General features: G+C 33.9%; 1 pseudogene; it reads left to right on the forward strand.

The window, feature by feature from the left end:
- The first annotated feature begins 1,315 nt into the window (after positions 1–1,315).
- Positions 1,316–6,296, forward strand: LOC128234086 (uncharacterized; annotated as a pseudogene).
- The last annotated feature ends 9,059 nt before the right edge of the window (positions 6,297–15,355 follow it).

Raw genomic sequence — 15,355 nt, forward strand, 5'->3', positions numbered from 1 at the left:
TTATATCAAAATGTTCCTTTTTTATATGAATAATATATATATAATGAATAAGAAGAAAATTGAATTCCTTTTGTATCGACGAATATCTAAGTCAAGTGTCGCAAGTTAAATGGATGCACGAGGTTTTTGTGCCAGTCGTTCCGGAGAGAATGCCCCCATGTCATTAAGTCTGAAAATGGAGACCAATGTATTGCAAAGAAATGATTTGGACATGAAATTTGAGTATAAATTTGAATATGAACGTTTCACTCACGATTTTTATGAATATGAACAGGGCCAAAAGAATATTCTTGTTAAAGGTAGACTTAAACAAATTTACAATTTTTGAAAGATATCCATGCTAGCAGTTTTATAACGGACTTGATAGAGTATCAAAATCCCATTTTTCAGTATGCCTTCAAAATGTTTTGTTAAAAATAATAAGTCTGCTTATCATTTTGTTGAAATTTCCTTGCCACATACGGGTTTTTAGGATTTGCATGGCAAGAAGAAAGAGATTCTGTATCGTACTATAAATTTTTGGTATTGCCGTTTGGCCTTTCGTCAGCTTGTTATGTTTTCTTTAAATTAACCAGACCGCTTATTTCAAAATGGAGAGCTGAGGGAAACTTAGTATCTATGTTTTTAGATGATGGTTTTAGATGCAGCGATTCGTACGAGGGTACTTTACAAATTGGGTTTGAAATAAAAATGGATTTGCTGTCTTCTGTGTTTATTCCTAATGCAGAAAAGTCTGTATGGCTCCCGGTTCAAAGTTTAATACATGTGGATGGGAACGCGATTTTGATCATTGTGGCGCTAACGTGAATAACGAGAAAAAGCGAGAATAAAATCGCGCACTCTTTTCCCCTTGATTTTTCATGGTATTTTTGAGCTTAAAACTTAGTTATTTGTTGTCAACATAAAAAAAAATCAGCAATAAACCCTCTGCTTTTCATTGACGTTTAGTTGATCATAACCTTTTAACGTGTGTTTAATTTACCGAAAGAGTTGGTCAGCTGTTCGGCTTTTGGACTTTGGTAACTACGTTTGTATGACGGTAAGGTGCAAACATTTCTGGTCGATGATGTGAGGCGTTGTAAAATAAAAACAGTATTATTTTATTTTTTTGAAACGAAAGAACGTTGATCAGAATATGCTTGATCATGAAATAATTGTTTGTAACCGATATTTGTTCACATTCTGACAAATAACGCAGTAACCGAGACACCGTTTCCCGGTTTATCACGAGGAACATCCGGCGTTAAACTTCAACGTTTCTGGGTTCAAATTGTGGAATTACAAGTGGTAAGTGCAAATAAAATGTTATTTAATCATTAAATGATTATGTTTTATCAGTATAGTACAATCTGCAAGCTTGATAATGCAATTTGACAGTACATTCACACGGCAATCAAAGTAATTGACAAAACTCGGAAGTGAATTCTGCGACACCTATTGGAAATCTGTTTTGTTGTTAGCAACCGATAATGACCGCCAAGGTTAAATGTTAAACGTTGTCACAGGCCTCGAGGGTACCTTATGAAAAAGAATATTTTCAAAATGATGATCCAGATTTTGCAAATGAAATCCTTTAACTTGACAATCTTTATCTTAATGAATGTGTGCAGTCTTCTCAAAGTCAAAATATAAAATATTCAGATGAAAGGTCAATTTTATCATGTTTGATAAATAATGATGATTTTGATTGTGAAATAAACAATGAACACGAGTCTGATAGTGAACATGATGTTTCTGAAACTAATTTCAACGATGATTTCCTTACTTTGTCAAATGATTATTATGGTACTCTGAGACCTGAAGATGTCAAGGAGATTGAAAATGTAAACAAACAGCAGTGTATACTACTATCATTTGAACGTTACTGAATAACGGTTCGGATCACCTGTTTTCATAAAATACAATACTATATGATTTTTTTTATTTGTTGTCATTATTGTCTTTGAAGGTGCTGAACCATGTAGCCAAGATGTGCACTAACACTACTCATGGGATTTTGCCCAGCAAGTCCACTGTCCACATCATGCGCAACAAGTTGGGCCGATATATTTCGCCACCCCACGGAAGTGTCAAGTGTTTCGCATGTGTGCCGAAGGTTCAGGTATATTTTTATGGTTAGATGTAACTCTGAATTAAACAAGGAGTAACAAAATAAGACAGATCTTATACCATATGTACCTGTAAAAAGTGTCTTTCCAAGTCAGAATTAATATTTTAGCTTGGATTTTTTATGTTGTCAGCTTTGCATTCTTGTTAATTTTTTTTTACCTTGGCCATACATAGAAATCCTTTCAAAAGATTCAACGTAAACCAGTTACAGTAAAACATCTTAGCTTTGATTTTAAAAATGAATTTTAATTACAAATAAATATCTGCAAAAGTTATACAGCTATCTGGTAGTGGCATTTTGGATTATCTACATTATCTTCTTTCTGACTAGTTCAGTGAAATTCTATTATTATTTGTGAAATCATTTAAAGGGGCTATACACCATTAAATGAAATAGCGAAAAAAAAGAAGAAAATTGTCGAAAAATGACATAAACTTGGTATCGATGAGTACAGTGCATTGAAACTAACTAACTGAAGTACCACATAGTTTACAATTAATTTATTTTCGCAGTTTTTTCGTAGTTTACCATTAAAAAAGGTTACCATGTATGTATACCTAGTAAAATTCATTTTTATGCTTGATTAGCTTGTCAATGTTATCACCTGATATTAACAAGTTAGGTATATAGCTTAGATATTCCAAAGGTTTAGAGTAAGCCTTCATAGCACAGTAGATACAACACTGGACTGCAATTTTGGCGACTCCCGATCGAACATTTACATTTTGGTATTTTTTTTACAATTATGATATCAAAGAGTAAAACATTCTATTAAATAATTGTCCTGAGCTTTGTTACAGTTTTTGGTGCTAATCTGGTGTATAGCCACTTTAACAATAGTTAACATTTATTAATACAGGAAAGTAGACATTCTATCTGGTGGACGAGGCCGAATTGCCGGGGAAAGGAAGTGACAGTGTCGTGAGCCTCGTCAACCACTACTTTCAGCACTATGGTGTCAGTGAAAAACATGCTTAGGTATTTAGTGCTTCAAAAAGATGATGAAACTTAACATATATTACACCATGAAACACATTCTTACTCATTTGTTTTTTTCCATTTCACATTCGATGATTGATAACGATTGGATATTTGGATTCAACTATGGCTTACGAAATGTGTCCCTCATTATAACATTGCTTTCTTCATGTTTTGCATATAGCTTAAATATGAAAAAAAATGTATTAAATTTTCAAGGTTCTTTTCGATAATGCCGTCGGCAAAAACAAGAACCATATTGTGCTTTGGTATGCCATGTGGCGTGTAATGACAGGTAAGTTTTCTTATCTGTTAATAATTGTTTGTCTGGTTTGTTAGGACAAATGCATTGAGCTGTCTTTTGAAATCAATCTCATCATTGATACCTGCGATTGGTGCTCTAATTTAAAAGGATGCAGAACTGGATGAAGTTAAAGCGTAGTTGGCAGTTGTTTGATAAAAGGAATATGTTAACTAAATAAACATATATGTAAACACTCCATTATTGTAAGATTTATATGTCTTGAACATTTTATAATACCCTAGTTTAAATCATTTGCTTAGTTATATTTTTTTGTAAATATAGATAAGTTTTATTTACACTAAACAGATCTTCCAACAATTTTCAGGACTGCATGAGAGTGTAACGCTAAACACTATGTTGGCTGGGCACACCAAATTTGCTCCTGACTGTCACTTCGGCATCTGGAAGGTCAAGTGGCGATGCTGTAATGCCGAGAATCTTCAAGAAATTGCCCACACCTCCTCAAAGTCCGGCCACAACATCCCACAGTTGGTTAATGACCCTCAGCAGCCAGTCACATTTTACTGTTGGAAATCATTCCTAGATACATATTTCAAAACTCTAAAGAATATTACCAAATACCACCATTTCTACGTATCAAAACATAAACCAGGAGTTGTAGTATGCAAAGAGTTTGTAGATTCCTCAGAAATTGAAGTTAATCTTTTGAGGATGAATCCAGAATGTGGTGTTTAGCCTGAACTAAAGCACGCACCATGCTGCACATCAATGGTACCTTCGCGATTATATTGGTCCATTCTTCAGATCTGAGTCTCCAAGATCTGCAGTATGCCTTAAACCAACTCTGTGTGAAGTCAAAGTTGATATTGACAAAAATGACACACCGAAAGGCAGTAAACGCAAACATAGCCGTCTGTGTTAATTTAATGTGGACTGGTTAAATGTAGTGCTGCATAGATCTGTTTGTCAAACCAGTCAGGAAGTATACTCATGTCATTAACGGCATTTTAAGCAAGTGTAATAAATTGTAAAATGACATCATAATAATGAATGGTGTTGAAAATGTGAACGCTTTGTAGTATCGATTAATGAGTTTAGCACTTTAAATACTCACATTAGTAGGATTGATATGAATATTATATCACAGGCGAGGAAATGCAAAATAACTTATTGGAATTGTTTACTTAGATTGTTATAGGCTTGCCAAGTCCCTTTATATTAGTTGGACAGAAAACCCTTGTTTAATCAACTTTGTATTGAGTAATATCCTTTACATCTAAAGACTAACACAGTTAAGATATATGTATCTGAAACATGAGAAATAATATTTGCTTTATGTGTATTACTAATATCATTAATTGGTTGCATTGCATTGTGTAAGTGTTTTTTATTACAAAATCATTGCAAACTTCAACTCTTTTTTTTGCAAATGAAAGAGACCATGCAGATTTTTTTCTTTATCACTTGCTTGGCCTTTAGCATTAATTACCAAAATGTGACTTGACAAGTTTAGAAGATGCATTTTTTTATAATTATTACTTCAGTTGAAAATGACATCTCGATGAATTTACTATTGTTATTAACTCATTTGTTGCTGAAATGTTGATTGAAGATCAAATGTTTGTGACAACTTTGAAAAAAAAATAGTACAAAATGGCATTATCACATGTAACCATCGCAACCGACTGTTGTTTCCGTAGTTTTTTATGTCAATTTGTATATATAATGAGCCATGTGTACTCGTTGTTTCTATGAATTAGTCTATGTGATAGCTATAACAGACAGTTAAGTTAGTATTTCGACATGGACCATTGCATTTAAAATAAGAACATTTTTAGTGGACATTGTTTTCAAACTGGCTTACGAATGTATAACAGAATGATCCATATCTTTTGATTTCTTTGTACAAAAATGACTTGAAACTTAAGTTTTTATACCTTAGATACTTGGTATCATTTACATGCCAATAACTTGTGCATTAAAACACATTGTCTGTTGAGAACACATTATTTGTGGCAGGCTTTGAAAATGATTGGAAATAGCATTTTCATTAGTAACCATAGCAACCGATTTTTGCTTTGACCTTTATGGCCAATTTCTATGTCATTATGGGCATTAGCAATGTGTACTTGCTATTTTGATTTTGAAGTTTATGTAACACAAGTAAAGATAAGTTAAATAACTTGACATATATATTATAATTTAAAATTAGAACAGTTTTGTTCACATTGTTTTTTAGCCCTGTGTTTCAAAATGTTTCATATGTTTTTTTAACTTGTGAAATTTGACGTGAAACTTCAGATTTAATTTCTGTAAATACTTAGTATCATAAAGATGTCAATAACTTATAAATAATTTTACTAAGATAATTCTTTTTTATGCAGACTTTCAAAAATGATTGGTAATAGCATTTTCATGTGGTAAGTAACCATAGCAACTGAATTTTGTTGTAAGTTTCTTTATCGTTATAGACATTAGCGATATATACTTGTTATTTTCCTTTTGTAGTTTATGTGATACTAGTAAAGATAGTTTTATATTTTAATATTTTGACTTGTATACTTCATTCAAAATAAGAACAGATTTAGCGAATATTTCGTTCAAATTGTTTTTAAGCCCACTGTTACAAAATGTTCCATATCCATTGTTTTGTTTTTTGATATTTGACTTGCAACTTCAGATTTTATTTCTGCAATTGCTTAGTATCATAAAACTGTCAATAACTTAAAACACAACTTTATGAATAACATTATTATTTGAGAAACATTTAGAAAATGAGTGAAAATTATCAATAGTTACCATAGCAACCAAATGCAGTTTTGATCTTTTCGTTAACTTTTGTAATCAAACGATGAGTGATTATTGTTTCTATGCTAAAACTTATATGTTACATGTAAATAGTCCTTGACATGCTACTAATCTGACATGGATATTTCATTCTAAATAAACACATTAGACCATACATATTGTTCATTTCGATTTCTATACCTGTGTTACTAAAAGTACTATATTATTTTAGGTTTTGTGAATTTTGACTTGACACTTTGGATTTTGTTCTAGAAATACTTGGCATCATAAAGGTTACAATATCTCAAAATGTCAATTTTGGGACATTGCTTAATTATAAAGAAAGCAGTATCTTTTTACCTGAGTGTAGATTGATGAAGGTCAAAAATACTATAATCAATATTTTGACAGCGCTTTTAAAAAGTACGTAGGCGTGTAGGCGTGAGGAAACTAACCAGCTTAGTAGGTCAGATAATTTCATTGTCGATTGTTATTGGTCATGTGCCTTAGATTATGACACGGTCTTTGAGTATTGATATAGTACAGGCAAATGATTCGTATATAAATTTGTCTGATGAAAGTGAATGTCAAATTAAATTTTGGCAGCACAATTTGGACTGTTTTGATAGCAGAGATATTTACGAATCGCATAAATGCTCTAAAGTAGTCTATTCTGATGCAAGCGGTACTGGTTATGCTGGTTATGTAGTAACTGCAGAAAACGAGGTTTCCATGCAATGTAGTGTGAAGAGGAGTCTGTGCAGTCTTCTACATGGCGTGAACTTACTGCAGTTTATAGGGTTCCTCAATCATTGGTGCATTTGTTAGCAAATTAAGTGGTTTACGGACAACCAAGGTGTTGCTTCCATTGTCTGTAAAGGCTCTATGAAATCAGACCTTCAGTCTGTACCAATACTGATTTATAGATTTTGGATGATTAAATCTATTACTCTAGATATTGAATGGATCCCTCGATATGAAAATGAAAAAGCTGATTATTTGTCAAAAATTGTAGATTGCGATGAATGGAGAATATCACTTTTTCACAGTCTTCGAAACAAATTCGGCCTTTTTAAAGTCGACTGATTTGCTTCTGAGCACAATGCCAAAGTTAAAAAGTTATTCACGTTTTTGGAATCCTTCATCGTATGGTATTGATGCTTTTACGACATTTTGGGGTGCACATTTTGGATTATTTGTGCCACCAGTATAAATAATTCACAGAATTTTGAGATAAATGTCAGTTGATAGTGCAAGGGGTGTTTTGGCCGTACCTTTATGGACCTCGGCGGCTTTTTGGCCACTACTTTGTCCGCATTGACAAGTTATTCCTTCAGTTGTTGATTGGTTTGATTTGCCCATCGATAAAGAGCATTACACAAGATGTAAAAATGGCAAAGGCATATTTGGAAACGAGAAGTTGAAATTTAGAATGATAGCGTTACATGTTAATTTTACATAATTTGATTTTGTTGCAGTATTGGTAGTCGCACTGGTATCAGGCGGCTGATTGACGGCGGTATCGCCTGTCAAGTGATTTTGTGTAAATATCAAAAACATGTTTTGTAAAAGTGTTACAATTCAGTTAACATATGAATAATTTATGTTTTCTTGATACATGTCTTTATGCAGTGTCACAGAGATGAGATAGAAAAGCTTCCGAAAGTTCTGGCGGGCAAGATGGACCTACTCCCTGACATTCTATTGAAGTCACGTGCACCTGGTACTAGTCGGAAGTACGAATATGGGTTCAATCGCTGGAGAAAGTGGGCGTTGGGAAATGGTTTTGGGAGTGGGAATATTTTGCCGGCCAGTAATTTTCCGGTTGCACTTTACTTGATATCTTTAATTAAAAGTGCAAATACTACAAGTTCAGTGATTAGTGCTTATTATTCTATAAAGTGGTTTCATGATATATACGGTGTGTGTTCACCAACCAGTTCTCCTCTAGTTATCAATATCCTGGAAGCTACAAAAAGAATACTAGCTAAACAAACAGTTAATAAAAGAGCCTTTGACTGTTGATATTCTTTCAGATTTGTATGACAGATTATTCAAATATGAAAACATAAAAAAATCAACGTAAAATGCACCAGTCATTTGTAACCACGGCCTCCCAGGTCCGGGGAATAGCCAGGACTTTGACTTTCGGTCCAGCCAACCCCGGGTAAAATCCCCGCCCTGCGGGGACGAACTGATTGTTAAACCCCGGCCAAATGCCCCCGCACCCCAGAGACTCTATATTACTATGACAAAACCACCGCGGTCACCCGGCCCTGCGGGGCCATCTGGAAAGTAAAAACACAGCCCTTTTCCCCGGCTATCCCCGGTATACCTCCGGACCTGGGGGGGGGGCGTGGTTACAATTGACTGGTGCATAATATGCGCCTCTCTTTTAGAGTATTCGGGTTTTACGCGCAGTGCTGAAATGTTGATTATCGCTGTTTTAGATTGCGTTTTTTATCTATCTTTTTTGGCACTTTTTATTGAAAGTAGTAAAACATATAAATATAGAGACGGGTCTTGGATATTGATAGCGAGAACTGGTACAAAACTGTGTCCTGTGGTAAATCTTTAAAAATACATTACTTGGACACAGTTAGAATCGAGTGATTATTTGTTTTGTAATTGGAGCAAGACCAAACATGATTATAAGAAAAGAACAATTAACAAAACTATGTCATACACAAGTTTGAGAGATGAATTTAGATCAGCATGTACGCCACATGTGAGTGACATATCCAAGTATTGTCTACATTCGTTAAGGTGGGCCGGTGGGGCTTCAGCGGCGGCAAATAATGGAGTCAAAGACCGAATGTTTAAGCGCGATGTTAGATGGACTAGGGAAAGCGCAAAGAATGTTTATGTGGAAGACAACTTGGAAGAACGTTTGTCAGTGTCTTTGTCATTAAGTCTGTGATGTAACGGAGTGTAAACACAGGTTCGAAGACATTACATTTTGTAAAATGCTTGAATTTATTGTCTTAAAATAGAATAGTATTCTATGTTTTCATGCAGTAATTGATATATATATATAGTTTTGTTGTTCCCGTTCTTTGAATTCAGTCGGTTGCCCAAGTGCTATATACAAATTACAAATTAGGAATTGAATTGGTTGATTGTCATTATTTCGGAGATAGTAAATGGAAAGGGAAATGTAGTTTTCTAAGTTTTAATGCAATGAATTAGTAGAAAATTGATTTCTCTTTATATTGATGAATATCTCCGTTTACGAACGTAAATTTTAAGATTTTTTTGTTGCATTTTGAAATGGTGGAACATGATAAAACGAAGGTATAGAAAGTAAATGATATGATGTGTTTTCATGTTAAGGTATTATAATATACATGCAGTGTTTATATGAACTATATACGATAAATATGTTTGTTATTCGAGTGCTATATACAAATTACAAATTAGTACTTGAATTTGGTTGTTTGTCATTATTTCGGAGATAGTAAATGGAAAGGGAATTATATATACACACACTTCATTTAATACGACGATTCACACTTAAAGAAGTTGAATACACTGTTGTTCTGTTTTAAATTGAATAAGAGCGTTATGTACAACTAAAATTTAACTTGTTAAACGCTTCATCGAGAAATTCTACAGCTTACGTTTTCAAATATCATGTTTGTACATGAATGCAATACGAAAACAGGATGACTAACTGGATTTTGTAAAGGAACTGATAATTTTGTCGTCCTTGGTAACGTTAATACGCGAATTGCAGGTTGCAAGACCTTCCTTGCTATCTTGCTATTTTCACTGTAAACTTAAAGAAAACTCTTGTCTTGAAAATATGTTGTACAAATTAAAAATGACATGTTTAAGATTATCAACACATAACCCTGAATCTGAACTATTATATATAAGTGTTCTGCCAAAGCAGATTGAATATGTAAATGTTGTTCTTCAAATATGATAGAAGACGAGTATGAACGTTATGCAATAATCATAAGTGTTAATGCATTGAATAGTAACTATCCATATATGTACGTACATTACGTCTTAAAAGTCATGTTAGCAGAGCCGCCGTTTTTTTATGCTGTTTGCATATAGAGCAGTTTTACATGGCATCATCTATATAATACAAACAACGGTATAAAACATCGTTACGTGAACGTCTCAATAGCGTCATGGAGACAGTCACGTATTATAAGTTACATTGTTAGTAGCTCGAGCGTGTAATAAAACCACTGGGGGTGTATATCACACACCCACCCCCAGCTACTAACAGTGTAACGAATATATCTCACCGAGTACTTTTAATAATAAGATTATATTAAGGTATAATGTATTTGTTATGAAAATATTCAGTGTCAATTAAATATTTTTTAAATATTATATTTTAAGAAATACAAAAAAAATATAATCAAGTTTATTGGAACAAATACAATAACAATGTAAATATAGTAATAAAATTGTTTAACAGCATATATATTTTCTCAGTAAGGTTACATTGAATTATAACTGTACAAGAAAGATATATCACAGTCAATAAATGTAATAATAAGAAAACTTAATTTTTAACAATTTCATGAAGGTAACTCCTCAGCACATTTAAAGATTTCTTGCTGCATCGAATTGTCTCATCTGAATTTAAGTTTAACCTTTTTTTGACAGATTCGTCACTTGTTGTGCTTGTAAACCGTTTTTAGTCGCCATTTTGTAACCAATGACTCATGTAAACAGTCGGTTACACTCAACAGATTGCTTGAATAAAATCAATATTCAATAACGTGCATGGGTTACCTCCCCTACAGTGAAAAGATAAGCCGAGAGAGAAGTTACAGATTATTCGGCCGCCATTTTGTTACGTCATCTGCGGAGTATGAAAGTTACAGGGGTGGTATAAAACCTACTGGAAATTACAGAGGATGTATGGATTATACACGTCGTGCACGTGACCGCTCTAGGCCAATCGGATAGCGTCATTCATGTAGGAGGTGAGATATAATGTTATACAGATGTATTTATAAAAAAGTCAAATGATTATCAGAATTTTCAAAGTCATTATATGAAATGGTACTTTTCCAGGTTAATTTTCCTTTATGCAATTGCAGTGGAAGGTTGAGGGTATTCTTGTTCGTTTTGGAATAATTATACAATACTGGACATATTGGTATTGATTTATTTATACATTGAATAACATCGCAGTGATAAATGTAATGCGACTAATGAGTTGACTAAGGACACAACCATTGGAGACGGTATGTGTTCTTAGATTTACGCGTGGGTTAACTGCGGATACATGAATTGGAATATTTTGTTGAATGTAAAATTGTTTTGGATCTCCTTTAAAAATTCACTATCGGTGCATTGGGAAACTATTGGTTAATATGTAAGGAACAGTTTGATGCGAATGCACCGTTCGTACGTTTGTCCTTGCGTCCGGCCTAATTTTATCGAAGTGCAGGTTATCTTGCACGGACATATTTAATCATTAATTAGCACATGTTCTTGTTGACATATCAACGCGACGAGTCGCGTGCACGACCCATACCCATACCTCAAGCGTCAAGGCCACAACTAAATTTGTGCCCTAAAAATGCTGCATATAAGGATATAAGAATTTATGTGTTCCGGTCCGGGCCGGATGTATCTCATTTTGAACATATTTTGAAATAACTTGTAACATGTGTTTGACATATCAAAATGATATTGTCGTGTTTTCCTACCTCAAACACCAAGGTCAAACTTAGTTCACTGTGCAATGCTGCAAATAAAGAAATAGGAGCTTAGGCAGTGAAGTATAAGTGGTATTCAGAGGCAATTCAAAATTGCATGCCGTTTGTATACATATTGTTTTTATTTTTAGAAATGTTTTTTTTTCAGTTTTAGTACAATGATGCTTTTTATTATGAAACTCTATGATCGCACAGTTTTAAACCTTTTATTTTATAAGGCAGACTGTGTGTGATGCTCATAGTTTCAAAAAATGACTGTTTCGTGTCTTTGAAAAGTTTTTGCATTAGGTGCTCTGAATTGTATTCCTCCGTCTGCAGTATTTGTTTTATTGTTAAGTTTCCTCAAGTTAATGCATACTTTGATAAGATTTACCTTTTGCGTTTTATCTTTATTTATGATTGTTGGGATAAGAGTGAGGTTTGTGCACTTAAACTGGTTTAAACCCCCCAGTAAATTTACATTTTACTGACCGTCCCAAGGCGGTACCTAACAATCCTTGATAAATATACCTAGTTTTTTATATAAAGTATGTATGCACTGTGCTGTTTATGGAGCTTTGTGCTGTTCTTCGATGTTTCTCGTTTTGTGAGTTTATGTTCTATATCTTTGGCGTTTACCCAGTGCCATTAAACGTCAACGTTTTAACGATCACATCAGAAACTCTTTCAATTCATATTGAAGCAAGTACAAAGAGAAAAATACAACATAGTGTTCATAAATGAGGATATGTCGGGAGTGCGAATCGATGTGTTATCGCTGCAGCGGCTCGTTATATTTTATACGTGGTAAGTAAAAGGTTTATGGAGACTTAAGAACTTGGTTGAAAGTATGCGTCTCTTTTTCCTAAAAAAATCAACCACTTTTGAGCTGAAAATGTAGACACAGTCAATTTTTCCCTTGAATACATGAGTTGTCGTTCTTACCATAATGATTGTCTCGTCATTAAATAAACGGTGTTACTTTTGACATTAATAATGTAGAAACAGTCTATTTTTTACAGAGTTGTCTTTCTTACGTTTGTTTTTACAACGTTTCTGCGCTCGTACTAAAGTGCTGACGAGTTAGCTGACGATATAGAAAAAGTGTAGAAATGCTGACCAATTGCTGACCATATAGACAAAGACGGAAAAAAATAAGTTTTGAAATAAAAATAAATGTTAAGACTTATTTTGTGTATTTTTTTTTATTTACTCCTTAAAGTGTACGTAAAGACGGATATTTGTGTATTTTTATTGAAAATGGCAGATCATTGAAAATAACAACAACAACAACAATGGTAGTTATTTTACGAGGATACACTTATCGTCATTTCCTGTAGACGTATATATTCGTGGGATTTTTTGACGATCATAATATGCAGAATTGAGTAAAGTTCGTGAGTTGAGCGCCATTTCTATCGATGACGCGAATTCGCCTTCTTCTTTGTGTTGGCGAGCTTCTCATATTTATGATAATAAACATGGATAATGCAACAATTTATGGACTTTGAAATGGCAAACAACGAGTTCACTTAACTAGCTGTCTAGATGAATTGGAAGTGTTCTCTGCTTCATGCTTATCCTCATGGTTCTTTGAAGATCCTGAGAACCTGGATGTTCCTTAATATTTACCTGCGTCTGGAGCGTGAGTAAAGTTAGATAATTTAATGTATTTAAAAGTTGACAGGTTTTACCATGTGTTTTTGGTCACGCTATTTTAGAAACGCGAAATTAGTTCCGAGATTGCACACGGTACTCGCATGATACGGAATCAAAACAACGACAGTATCATGATACGGAATTTTCAATACGGCGTGCTGTATGTACTTATACTCAACCACTAAACGTCAACATGACTGACTTTCATGATTTGAAACAGTATCTTTAATGAACAAAGTACTTATGTTCATTGTAGTATTCGGGATAGTTTAGCATTAATATATTAACATTCATGTCTTTAATCCTTAGTTAATTGTAATTGAATACTCGAACATCTGTTTAACTATAATTAATTATGTGCAATAAATAAATGTGAAATTATTTTGATTACAAATAAATTTTATTATTTTCGCGATATTAACTTACATGATTGTTGTTTATGTTGCTAGGCAATCGGAATACTTTCTATAAAGTTAATACGGACTGGTTCACGATATTTTACAGTAGTTTAAGATTCAATTTTGAATGAGATTAAACCGGTATATGCACCGGGAATCTCTATTTCCTTGCAAAACTCGTGCTGAGTGGATCGCAAAAAGAATCTCTAAAAAAATTAACTTGAGTTTATTAATAATAAAATGTATGCATAATTTTATGCGCCTGAGTCAGCAATTTCGGGGTCAAGGACGCCTAAGAGGGAGAAAAAGAGTGTAGAAGAAGTAGGAAATGTGCGGAAAGAGGCGCAGCCACGTGAACAACGGCAAATGCTGCCGTCACAGATCCTCATGGCACCGCAGATACTCCTGGAGCCGCAGATACCTCTGGCAACCCAGAAACCCAAGTCACACGTGGATGGATGAAAACAATTTGGGTAATGTTATTGATTTTGAAGATACAATTGCTCCGTATAGGCAGAGCTCTATCTATAGATACTTGGTTTGGCTTGGTGAGGTCTGGTCATGGTGGAAACACTCCCCTTGGTGCTCACATGTACCAACACAATTAAAACGGCAAATAATGAGGGGATATATAAACTTGGCCCTTTCTTTTAAAAGGGGAAATATGAATGACATGTGCAAAAGTTTGGTATTGTCAACATCATTAGATGGCTCCATTGAGTGTAAATCAAAAGAGTATACGGAAAAGATACCATCTTTTGAAAAATGAACGGATGCATTTGTGGTTTACATGCCCATTTATCTGGCAATGCAAAAAACAAACAAATGAAATGCTCCAATACATGAATAACATTAAAGTGGCACTCTTATTCAAAATCAATACATACACATGTATAACAAACATCAATTTTGAGTGATAAAACTTTAACCACTTACTAAATAATGCATTTATGGAAAATTTTAATGACTGATAACAATATTGTAACCGTGTATTTAATACCAGAAAGCACAAAAATATTAAATGATTGGTGAATGCTAAAATATTTATTGTGTTCTGTACTATAGTCTCATAAGGTAGAAATACCGTGTTTTATGGTCATTTCTTTCAAATTAAACTCGGTATCCTTCATAAGAACCATTGTTTTCGACATTTATTCATCCTTTTTGGAATATCAAAACAATATTATTAATTGTGGTAAATCTACGTAGTAATTCAGGCTCCGACAGGCCATAGCTCCGTCATTATGGTCCAAAAATAAGAAATGATCTGTGGTTGCGTTGTATGTTAGTACGTGACTCGTTCCAGGGAAATGGAATGGCCCCCGTCAATCAAAACTAGTAGATCAAACACGATTGTCTACACGACATGCTTGCATTGAATTTAATAAACGGAAAAACTCGTGGGCGAGCTGCAAAATTAACCAGGTCTGTTCACGATGGGGGGCAAGGCATGTGGAGATAGATTGCAGCCATTCCCCACCCATCG

The sequence above is a fragment of the Mya arenaria genome, chromosome 5 (genome assembly GCF_026914265.1).
Source record: "Mya arenaria isolate MELC-2E11 chromosome 5, ASM2691426v1".
NCBI classification, from domain to species: Eukaryota; Metazoa; Mollusca; class Bivalvia; order Myida; family Myidae; genus Mya; species Mya arenaria.